A 13,131-nucleotide genomic window follows, 5' to 3' on the forward strand; every position below is an offset into this window, starting at 1 on the left:
ATAATTCATGAATTATGAATAGAGCCATTAAACTATAAATCAAAGTTGTGTATTGGAAAGTGCTACCACACTTCGGTAAGCAATTAACACTTCTGAATTTCTGATTTAAATGAATTATTTAAAATGGAAATTTTCAGAGCAGCCTAAAGACGTTTGCATTGCAACTTCATTGTAATTACATAACTACGTCCTCTAACAGGCTTCACTATTGGCTAACCCCATCAAGGCTCCGCCTCGGCACCCTGAGATACATCTTTGCACTCCGCACCCAAACGGGGGGAGCAATCACACAGCATAAATCCCCAGCTCACCTGCTTCTCATCTTAATCACCTAGAGCAAGATCTACTTTGCGATTCCAATCACTCTCAGTGTCGACAAGATGTCTTCTAGCTAGCATTGTGCTACTCCTGCTGCTGGCCTCTTCTGCTGTCTCAGCTAGCCAAGCAAGCCCAGGCTAACTCCTGCCCCGCCTACCTTGCGCTCCTCCTGAGGGATGGCGATTCACGGAGTCCGTCCACTTCCTCTACAGGTGGTAGAGCGGTTGCCTACCAATCAGAAGGTTGGTGGTTCGATCCCTGGCCCATGGCGAAGTGTCCTTGGGCAAGACACTGAACCCCAAATTGCTCCCGATGCTGTGCCATCGGTATGTGAATCTTTATGATGATTAGACCCCCCTCTCTCCCCACCTCCGCCCTCAAAGAGTCTACTGCAAGACTTCACCACTGGCCTCGCTGCCCAACCGTGCACCAGTCAGAGGCCACGTGTCAGCTGCCCACCCATGGTGCCATATTTCACGATGTCAAGCAGGACTGGGATAGCCCACTGGTAGGTTCATACCTGGAAGCTGCCCAGTACTACCACAGTCTGATCTGATCACATTCATACCTGGAAGCTGCCCAGTACAACCACAGTCTGATCTGATCACATTTATACCTGGAAGCTGCCCAGTACAACCACAGTCTGATCTGCTGGCCACTGAGCAGCACTGGAGCGGTTGGGATTAAGGGCCTTGCTCAAGGGCACCTCAGTGGTGGTAATGAGGGAGGGACAAGCACTGCTCTTTCCCCACCCAGATTTTATCCTGTCGGTCTGGGGATTGAACCTGCGACCTCACAGTCCCAAGCTCGCTTCTTTAACCACTTCCAATGAAATTAACTCAAAACATAAGTGTTTTTTTCTTCTGTAATACCCATCCAGGTGTGGACTGTTCATTAAAATGATGAACCTGACCACAGGTAGTCTATATTGATGACGTTTCATTTCCGCCGTATGTCCCTCGTTTTCAGCTGGCTGTCCGTCCCCTTCCTCTGTCTTTGTGTTGGCGTTCTAACCTCCGGTGGATTTGTGAGGACTATGGTTAACTGCTCCTCAGATCTCTACAGGGTAAATCCAGACAGCTAGCTAGACTTTCCGTTTCTGTTTTCTGTTGCACGACAAGTGCAACAGAAAAGTTCCTTCCTGAGACTATTTAGCAGAGGCACCGTGACTGGACTTGTAGGCCGTTCCGACCCCTGCTGTGTCTGGCTGTTCACCTGTCTCTTTGACTCAGCAGGAGCTCGTCAGAGTAACCTGGAACACCTGAGTGTGCCCAGGCTTTTTAAGCCTGGCTGCAGTGTAGCTCTGGGGGGTGTTTCACAAAAGCAGAATTTATAAATCCAGGATAACTGGGAAATCTCGGCTTAATCCGCTATCTAGGTTTTGTGAAATAGCCCTCTGGTTTCGTTGGTTTCCCTTTTGGTTTGTTCATGTGGTGAAGTTTATCTTTATGTGTTGCTTGCACTTTTCACTCATGCACACTCATCACTCATGCACACTTACACCACTGACAATACTGACGACCCCACTCCACACCTTAATAATCTATTATTTGGTCTAACTTGGTTTGATTTGATTTAATAAAGTACATTTTTGTTAAACTTTATCACGGTGTGTCTCCTCTTTGTTGTGGCCTAAGAGCCAGGTCATAACATATTGTTGGCTAGTTTACTTTAGAATCAAACATCAGATTTTATCAACTACATGTGTTTTGTGTGCAGAAATCTTAATGTGTAAAGTAACTAGTAACTAAAGCTGTAACAGATAAATGTAGTGGAGTAAAAAGTAGAATATTTCTTTCTGAAATGTAGCAGAGTAGAAGTAGAAAGTGGCATGAAAAGAAAAAACTCAAGTAAAGTACAAGTACCTCAACATGTGTACTTAAGTACAGTACTGGAGTAAATGTACTTAGTTACATTCCAACACTGGAAATATTTGATCTTGCGTAGTCAGACATGAATTAAAAAATCAACGCTCCACAGGCTATTACTTCCATTTGAGTGAAACATGCTGCGCTGCGCCGTCATTGGTGGAGAGGCTGGTGACGTCACGGCAGCAGTCCGGGCCAGTGTTTGGAGGAGAAGTAAAGTTTGTCCGTGTTGATGAGACGCGGAGTGAGCACAGCGAGGAACAGCGCGCTAAATGTCTTCTGGGATCATTTCTCATTAATAACTACTGGATATACATATATATCACCATCTGCAACAAAGGAGGGATCCATGAGCCAAGGGGGGCCATTATTCTCTCACACATAAGGTAAACGTTTCTCTTAATACCTACTGTCGGATCCAGTCAGTGTGTGGGCTACGGATTGTGTAACTGTGGGTATTTTTATGTAGATCTAAAATCTGTCATTGTGTTTTATTAAAGCTGAGGATGGGTATGAATAAAGCGTCACAGACCTGCTGTTGGCTGTGTTTGAGCCGCGAGAGGAACTCCACAGCCTCTGTCAGCACAAATCAGGGGAAAGATAAGTCAGAATCAGAGTCAGAAAAAGGTTTTCTTGCCACAATAAGTACACTTATGTGGAATTTGCCTTGGTGAAAGGTGCATACATAAACAAACAAAAAATAATAATATATATATACTGTAGATACAAAGTAACTGTTGTATAAGAAAACAGGCATTTATTCAAGTTCAAGAAATGGAAATGAAACTACAGTTTCAGCATTTCATGCTCTACTGAAACTACATTTCATGTCCATTTCCATTTCTTGAACTTGAATAAATGCCTGTTTTATCTACCTTAGAAATGTATATATATATATATATATATATATATATATATATATATATATATATATATATATATACACACACATACATACATATATATATATATATATATATACATATATATACATATACATATACATACATACATATATATATATATATATATGTATGTATGTATATGTATATGTATATATATGTATATATATATATATATATATGTATGTATGTGTGTGTATATATATATATATATATATATATATATATATATATGTATGTATGTGTATATATATATATATATATATATGTATATATATATATGTGTGTGTATATATATATATATGTATATATATATATATATATATATATATATATATATATATATATATATATATATATATATATATATATCCAGCCTATACACTGCCACATATTTTCATAAATGTAATGTACATTTAACATTACAATGAAGGATATTTAATGCAGTGTAGGCTACACACTTGAAGAGTGCAGGACTCTATTGTCTGTAAGGCTTAGGCTACCATACGGAATGATTACAGTTTATTTTATTATTGCTATCTTATAACCGTTTATTGATGAGCAGCTGGATATGGAACACATTTTCCGATATTCCTGTTTACATTTACTAACTGTTTTTAAACAAACAAACAAAAAAGTTGCCAGGAGAAATACAACGGGACTTTAACTTTAACTTCCCAAGGGCGTCCGGGTCCTTTGGCAATCTTGAACCATTGTCTTTTACTACACATTGCAAAGCTGTAATTCTATTCTGTGCATGGCTCCATTGTAATTTCATTGCTAGATAAATAGATAGATTTTTATTATCCCAAAGGAAATATGTCTTTGGCAAACAAACAGTATCTGCTGTTTAAAGAATTCAACACAACATATTGCATACATAAATACAATATAAAGTACACAGACACAGACTGTTGCATCACTCTGCATGGGCATGCTCATGTTGCATGCAGAGACTGGCACTAGCCAAAAAAATTGCACACTGCCCGTTGTACAACACATCATAATAGTCGTCATGATATGTGGCTTGCAGCATATACAGCTCTTCAAAATGCACCACCTGTTCCTGTAAAAAGCAGTTGGGGACTCACCGGATAAAGACTGAACTAATAGTTCCAGAGAGACTTTAATGGGTCTAATAACTGGCACCTGCCAAAATCACACACACACACACACACACACACACACACACATACACACACCACTAGCTGCAGTGTTGTGAGAATGAAACTGAGAAAAGGTTAGTGCCTGTTACATGTTGCATGTTTCTTGCTCATGTTTGGTGTCTTCAGTACTGTGTTGAGAACATGCCAGTGTGGGTAGGTTTACTATGCAATGAAGTATTCCCAGTGTGTAGCCTGCCAGTAAAATTCAGTTTGATACATTTTTGGCTGGACCACAAGCAATGCGCGGCCAGCCATATAAACATGAATAAAAAATAATAATAGTAAATAAGTATGCTTTTAATACGCCTTTTAATGAAAGTCAAAGTATGTCTGCCAACTTGTGAAAGTGCTATGCACGCTGCAGGCAGGATGAACCAATGAAATACAATCAAACTCTCAGTACTATATTGAATTGCATAGCATCATATTATTTTGCATTGCATTGTATCTCATGAAATCTCATTGTGTTGACTCAAATTGTGTTGAATTGCATTGCATCGCAATAGTGGGTGAATCGGATCGTATCGCATAGTTGCTGCATGTGTATCTTTAATGTAACAGATCATTGGCAATGCCTAGAGATGTGTATCACACTGGCCTCAGACCAGAGATGCACATCCCTAGTGTTGATGTGTTAAAACTCAACAAATAACAGAAAGGAGTACACGTTATAAAAAAGGAGAACACATCTTTAAAATAGAACCATAAGAAAGTAGCAAGAAACGATACCAGTGGAAGTTAAGTTTCACTTCAGTTACCAGGGGGGCTATTATATGCCCAGCCATATATGTATAAATATTATGGTAGTTAATGTACAGTGTAAGTTTCAGTTTGTCCATGAATAACTGCTGCAGCTCCTCAAGACCAACATTTGAGGCTGTGGATCTTAATTGTCATGGGGTGAAACCTAGGTCTGGTCTGTCTAACAAAGTAACAATAACACTTTAGATGAGCAATCCAGAACAGCAAAAAAATAGCATGATAATCTTCAATTATGTGTCTCAAACTTAACTATGTCATGTAAAACTTCAGTACACCTTAGGAACACATATTACTGGGACCACCACAGAAAATTGAAGATGAAAATGCAATATCCAAGAATTATAGCCACCACTGAATAACCCTGTAACAATTTGGCCACAATTAGGCACGTTGACCATAAACGCCCTATAGGTTTCCACCTAGTCTTGTTACAGTGGCTGCTAATCTGTTCTGTTCCAGTCCGTCCATGATGGCCTCTGTCAGACTGTCCTTCAAGAGGCTGTAGTAGTAGAACTGAAAAGTGGTAGTTAAAACACAAGGATTAAACGCCCAAATGACTGATTCTTTGGAGCTTTTATAATTTGGCTGTATGGTAGTGGTTGTAAGTACTAAAAGACGTTGAAGTTAAAGGTGGAAGTGCTGAAATGAACTGAATTCTCAGTAAGTTTATTTCTATTATTATATATGTGTTGGTCAGTTTGTCTGCTTGACAATCCCATTTTGCAGCAATACAATTGAAGTGAGATGAACAAACAGAGGAATGTAACTTTTTAGATAAAACACATGTTGACAAAGTTTCCTTTTGGGCACATCATTTTTAAATTTTGTTGAAAAAAGGTAATTAATTGCAATATATCGCAGAATACTGCATGTTTAAAACTGCAATAATATCATATCATATCGTGACATAAGTATTGTGATGATATCGTATGGTGAGGCCTTTGGTGACCTCCCTAACGTCCTTAGGACTGATGAGTAGCTTCCAACAGGGCAGGTCAGCAGTGTGGGCTACACACACCGACTATGGCAGTTTGACTGCTAAACATAACACGTGAAAGTGACAAACATCTCTGTCTGATGACCTTATTTAACATCAAAATCAGCTATGGAATACAGTGATGATGTGGAGATACAATTTGCATGGATGTACAGTCCATGCACTGTAAAATATGCTTAGTTGTACCAACTTAAACTAACGAGTGAACTAGTTGCATGAATTATTTTGAGTTTTAACAACTCTTTCTGGATTGTGCTGCCAACGTTAACCATAATAGTTGAGGGTACAAAATTATTTGTCCCTCCAACTAATTACCAAGTTTTTAATAACAATTAATATTAAGATTTCAACTATGCTAAATCTTTACAACTAATTACCAAGTTTTTATAACAATATCAACTGGCAACTTGTGATTATAATAGTCAGAACAACGCAAAGTTTCAAGTCCCTTGGACAAAAATATTTTTGTTGTTGACACAACATGACACACCATGTATTGCTGACAGAAAATAACTTTTTTTTAGTATGTTAGTGAGGTTCTTTATTCATTCATTCAACCTTTATTTAAAGTCGACAGATCATTGAGGGGCAACCCTCATTCACAATGACATCGAGTCAATCACAAAGAGAAAGGGGACAAAAACTAAACAACAACACAGAAAAGAAACAACACCCTCAGAAGAAAAATAGAAAGACACCAAAACTTTCTGAGTAGGGAAAACGATGTGATAATAAATTAGGATAACTAGGATGTAGAAGAAAATCCAGCTATTTAAAGCAGGTACAAGTAGGTGTTTGGAGGTTCAAAATCAAATCTAATCTAAAATGGCACAAGTGAGTTGATTTTAAGGAAGTGCTGTAATTTGTTCAGGAGTCAGGCGCACTACCACTAAAAGCAGTTTTTTCCAAATTGAGCGATTTCGTGGAACATGAAGTAAAAGCCAGTTAGCAGAGTGAGTCTGATAATGTCCCTCTGAATGACAAACAAGTTCTGTAAGGTAGTATGGTGGTCTTCTTATAGATAAAGAGATACCAGTGAGTATCACATCTCTCTTGGAGAGAAAACCACCCAACATTGTCATATAAAATACAATGATGTGTACCACAGACATGGTCCGCAGAGTGGTAGACTGGGTCCAGAGATTTAAGAGTTGAAGAGGACGTGTTTGTGAAATCCTGTTTTTTTTAATATTGTCTGTTGGAATTCAACTGTTGCCCTGAAGCTGATGACTTGCAATGTTACCGTGCATGCTGTGGGATGACACACACTGTGTGGTTTTTCCCCAGTGAATGGAAGCGAGGGAAAGTCCACTCACACTGCCGGAGATACACAGCTGACTGTGTGAGATGAAAGCCAAAACACAGCATGGCCAACACAATCAGACAATACTCACACACTCTCTCTCTCTCTCTCTCTCTCTCTCTCTCTCTCTCTCTCTCTATCTCTCTCTCTCTCTCTCTCTCTCTCTCTCTATCTCTCTCTCTCTCTCTCTCTCTCTCTCTCTCTCTCTCTCTCTCAGCTGTGTTTTCGTAGAGGTTTCACTTAGCCAACCAGCTCATCTGACTAGATGCTTTTGAGTAAACAATTCAAACATATTTAAATATTTTCTGATATATCTTCCAGTCGATACTGCCGTCACAGAATAGGCTACATAAGGAGTGTGTCCCACATGTTGAGAATTTATTTTATGATGGTTAACGTTAACATACTCAAAGAGCTGGCTGCAAAACAGCTTTCATCCGGTCAGGGAGGTTGTTTTTCATTCTATACCACCACGAGTCCAACGTTTCTGTTACGTCCTCAGTGTGACAGTCACGTTAGCACATCAGGGGCAGAGTAAACATTATGTAGTCAGAGGTGTATACAATAATCAGTCTAAGCTGTACTTTGTCAGGCTTGCTGAACACCCATTAGAGTCAGCTGTAGCCCGACCTCGGCAGCTTCAGCTGTTGTTTAGTCAGGCACAGCCAGTGAGCCCCGATGGGAGGGGGCTGCTTCTGCCCTCTTCTTTTCTATAGCCCCTCAAACAAAGTCATAAAACAAACAACCCAGTATGCTGAAATTGACATAAAAAAAATCCCATTATATTAGAAAACAATGAATGAGTTTGTTCTTGCCCAGATTTTTGATTGGACATGACTATAATGTGTACTGCTTTTTTAGTGAAGCTTCAGTGTAGGCCTGTAACAATTATTAAATTATTGTCTAATCGCAATTTTTATAATCACCTTTTCTTTGTTTAACAGCAATGAATTGCTAACTTTAGCCAAGGTCCTAAGGCGTATGATTGTTGATGGTAATTGTCAGTTTTATGTTCCCTCGTATTATGTTGAAAAAACATTATATTGATGATGTTACGGGTCAAAATGACCCATACAGTGTAAATACACTCAAAACAGTCAAAGATTCAGGTAAAACCAATAAGAAGTTTATTTTACATTATATGAACATTTAGAAAGGAGAAATGCAATACATTTTTAATTCCAAAACTATATTTAGCAATTATTTAGTTAGTGAATGTTTTTTCCTCATCACAAACATTTTTTTTCATGGAACTTGTCCCATTTTCTCAAAATATTCTCTTCACATTTCCATTACTCTCCACATGATGGGCAGAATGTAACTGTGTGCTTTCTGCAGATGTAACTCTTGCATTTCACACGAGGTGCTTGTTTTACACTTGCATATTCCATGCATAGCTAGATTTGGCATCATAGGATGCCCATATTTTGATGCCATACTTGGCAAGCTTGTTGGGCATGTACTGTCAGAAGGGACAGCACCCCCTGAATTGAACAAGGCTTTCGTCTACTCTACAGTGACAGGGGGGCCAGGATTGTACAAGACGGGTAAAATTCCGACCCATTTATCCCATACGTCTTCGATTGCAGCTAGTTTGTCTCTTTCACGTCAACCAGCTCTGGTGTTGTGGAACAGCCGAGATATCACATGAAATGACTCCAGAGACATTGTTGCTCGAAAGATCCGGATCGTCAATAGCATTGTCTTCGGTCTCTGAAATATCCTCTGACTCTGAAACCTCTTCCTCTAGATTACTATTACCATCAAAAATCTGTGCTAAAACTTCTTCAGTTGCAAATCTTCTGGAGCTCATTGTGTAGTGTGCGTGTCAAAGAGATGACATTACAACAGTGAAGAGGACAAGTGTGAGAAAGCTCCTCCTCCTTTACACACACCTGCTTCTAAATGGGTGTTGAAAGCCAGTCAAATTGTAAATAAATGCAATATAAAAAAGGGCATCAAAGAGAGATATTCATTTTGGGTCTTGACAATTACTTACCCACATCAAAGTCTCTGGGTCAAAATGACCCGCAACATCATCTTTGTATACAAACTCTGAACAGACATTCCACTACACATCAGTGTGTTCTGATTTAACAGACAAGTTCATGACCCTAAATGAGGAAATATCATAAAATGTCATGAAGAAAAAGATAGGTTAACCAGTATTTTGGTCAACACAAAAACGGAAATGGGTCAAATTGACCGTTATAATACGAGGGTTAAGAAACAAATACAATGTTTTATGATAATAAAGAGGTGTGGTTTACTTCATAGGCTGCGTACTTGTGTTATTATATTATCTGGGTCAGATAACAGTGATATAACCAAAAGATGTATTCTGGGATTCACTCAGAACTGTAATACATGAATAAATATTTTTAAATTTGACTGAAAGAGATGATTATATTGTCAATCGCAATTGTTTCTAAGACAACAAAAACAAGTCAAATTTGAAATTGTTACAGCTCTACTTCAGTGTCTTTGGCACATTTGTACTTGAGCTGTGCAAAGCTTGTGCATAACACTAGCAAGGTGATGCTGTCACGTCAACAAAATTGTGATCTAAATGGACGTAGATAACTCAAACAACTTTGGATTTACCCCAAGTGAAGGAGTTCAAGTACCTTCGAGTCTTGTTCGCGAGTGGGACAATGGAGCGGGAGATTGGTCGGAGAATCGGCGCAGCGGGTGCGGTATTACATTCAATTTATGCGGTATTACATTCAATTTATCGCACCGTTGTGACGAAAAGAGAGCTGAGCCAGAAGGCAAAGCTCTCAATCTACCGGTCAGTTTTCGTTCCTACCCTCACCTATGGTCATGAAGGCTGGGTCATGACCGAAAGAACGAGATCCAGGGTACAAGCGGCCGAAATGGGTTTCCTCAGGAGGGTGGCTGGTGTCTCCCTTAGAGATAGGGTGAGAAGTTCAGTCATCCGTGAGGAGCTCGGAGTAGAGCCGCTGCTCCTTCGCGTCGAAAGGAGCCAGTTGAGGTGGTTCGGGCATCTGGTAAGGATGCCCCCTGGGCGCCTCCCTAGGGAGGTGGTCCAGGCACATCCAGCTGGGAGGAGCCTAGGGGAAGACCCAGGACTAGGTGGAGGGATTATATCTCCAACCTGGCCTGGGAACGCCTCGGGATCCCCCAGTCGGAGCTGGTTAATGTGGCTCGGGAAAGGGAAGTTTGGGGTCCCCTGCTGGAGCTGCTGCCCCCGCGACCCGAGACCGGATAAGTGGACGAAGATGGATGGATGGATGGAACTTTGGATTTCCTAGAATTTATTGCTTTATTTTAGTTTTTTGGAGCTATTGCCAGAGCTATTCATTCTATAAAGTTCCCTTTTTTCAACTGTTTCCCCGGATTGTGGGAAAAATGTGCCCACCAACCATCGCCACTCTCAATTTGAATGTGCTTCCAGTTTAAACCCTAGACTGTAAAAATAATGGACGTTGTATCAGTGACGTCACCCATTGGTTTGGGGACTGCTGTTTTGAAGCCGGGAGTTTGGCAATTGGCCATCACCATCTTGTTTTTTTGGAGCCAGAAGTGACCATATTTGGACAAGAGGGTGGAGCTGGGGAGGATGAAGCGGCTAATTAGCCAGCGTTGTCAATGGTTTCAATAGCATGGCGCTAAGCTAAAAGCTAAAGAGGAAACCTGCAGAGTTTTGCCGGCTGGGAAACGGGAACCGGCGCCGTTCATGTACACAGAGCTGGTTGAAAACTGGCAAACAGTCCCTTAAGTTAACAGTTAACCCTAGCGCTAACTAGCTAGCTTTGGTTGGCATGATCCTACCGAACGCTGAAGACATTTTAAGGCGACAAAAAATGTTCAAATAAACTTTGATGAAGTGAAAACACACAGTGAGAGGGTTAAAGTTTAAGATAAGAAAAAACAAGGACAACACTTCAAACAAGTTAAGGTCTCTATTAAAGGTGCAGTAGGTAAAACTACCTTTCTGTCATATTTCCTGAAACTGACCCTATGCTCCAGTAGAACTACATGAAGCAGGTCATTAAAATAAATCCAGCTCCTCTGGCTCCACCTACAGCCTGGAGTGAGATTTGCAAAAATCCACACCTCCCTGTTCAGATGCACCAATCAAGGCCGGGGGGGTGTCTAACTGTTCAGATCCTCCAATCAGGGCCAGGGGGGGTGTCTAACTGCGTGTCAATCACTGCTCATGCACACACATTCATTCTCCCTTGTGGGGGGAGGGGCTTAGGAGACTGTTTTGGGCTTTAGCAGAAAGGGGGGAGGGACTGAGAAGTTGCCGATGTTCAAATTCTTTGGCTAAGTCCTGGATCTTCACAATCCTACCTACAGCACCTTTAATGTCCACAGTGTTAGCATGGTTAGCATTGCTAAGCTTCTGTCCTGATTGACAGGTCCTAAAGCATCCCCTGCTTGATGTCCCACTTGGTCCCAAATGGGACCATCATTTAATAAATGAACATCATGCTGTGTTGAAGAAGACTTGAAACTAGCGATTGAGACCATAAACTCATTATGAAAATGTCTCCCCCTGCTGGAAGTTAGAGATAATGTAGTAACTTCAGCATTGGCTTCACCTTTCAGACCTGTATGTTGTCACCTGGTTTGAACATACTACGCTCTAAACATGGTTGCAATTAGTATATAATGATAGTGTACAATTGGGACACAAGTGGAGCTCAGTCTTGAATATTTTAAAATGATCATGATATCATCAGTATGTACCCATTGTGTTTGTATCAGCCTAGAATTTTCAGTCATGTTGCTGCCAACCTTATGCATACCATCAGACCATTATGCTGTGAAACTAGAGGCCCCTGTGTTCTTATCTCTTTTTGCAGTTTTGACCAAGTAGGTTACAACTTAGCTAAATATGGTATGGGAAATTTGATCATGTTGTTAATCCCAACTGCTGGAATTATTTCCACACAGAAAACATTCAATTTAAATTTCATGTTAATATGTTCAAAACACAAAACACACGGTCATGCAGGTGCACAAATTTTTAAAACATATTGTGAAAATACTGATAGCCATATCAGCCCTGTAAAGGGACAAACACCTCTCTGATCACTTTTGCAGCTGTACAAAACACTAAAGCATTTAGTGACAGTGGACAAAATTAGTACAGAGCCAGCAATATTTATTTATTTGACAGGGACAACGCACAGCTCCTTAGCAGTACCGGAGTTAGCTATAGGCTCATTTTCATCTGTATATATGTATCATCACAATACAATTTCACAGCATTAAAACACCACCAAAATAATAAAACCACAACATTAAGACACCACTACAACAGGACTTCACAACATTAATAAAGATCACACAAATCAGTACGCCTTGTTTAGATGTTTCTAGCATTCGAGAAAACCGGGCCCCAAAAACTGCATGTGTCTGCAAATAAATATTGGTCCATGGCTTGAGTGCAGCCTTTGTCTGGTTCTGGAGGGACTTCAGACAGCAGCTCTTAGTTCCTTGCAGTCTTTTGTGAGTGGACAGAGAGGCGTCAATACTGTGCTGCCTGGAACAGTGTATCAAAGTTGTGCGGCCCAGCCTAATCCGCTCCATTAGGAGATGTGTGTCTGGAGCCCTTTCACACACACAGCATGGCCCTTGTTTGTGCAGCAGTGCAGTTGTCTCTGGGTGGGGAGGGTTTCAGCGTTGGTGGCTGCAGCTGTGCCCTCTCTTCGCTCAGTGAAACCAGAGAGGACTGGCCCTGCTGGCCCATAAACTGCCTGCACAGACACACTGTCAGCAGCCATACAGCCACTGGAGACCTCTTGAGGTCTTCCTCCATCAACCAGCCAGAAGACAGAGG

At 40.6% G+C, this 13,131-nt stretch overlaps 1 protein-coding gene across 1 annotated transcript in view; it reads left to right on the forward strand.

The window, feature by feature from the left end:
* The first annotated feature begins 2,369 nt into the window (after positions 1–2,369).
* The window catches only part of megf10 (multiple EGF-like-domains 10), an 81,565-nt gene continuing 70,803 nt past the window's right edge, over positions 2,370–13,131 (forward strand). Inside the window, exon 1 of the mRNA XM_031282270.2 lies at positions 2,370–2,572. The gene's annotated coding sequence lies outside the window, so the exon portion shown is untranslated. The remainder of the gene's footprint in view (positions 2,573–13,131) is intronic.

Source organism: Sander lucioperca, chromosome 14 (assembly GCF_008315115.2).
Source record: "Sander lucioperca isolate FBNREF2018 chromosome 14, SLUC_FBN_1.2, whole genome shotgun sequence".
NCBI lineage: Eukaryota > Metazoa > Chordata > Actinopteri > Perciformes > Percidae > Sander > Sander lucioperca.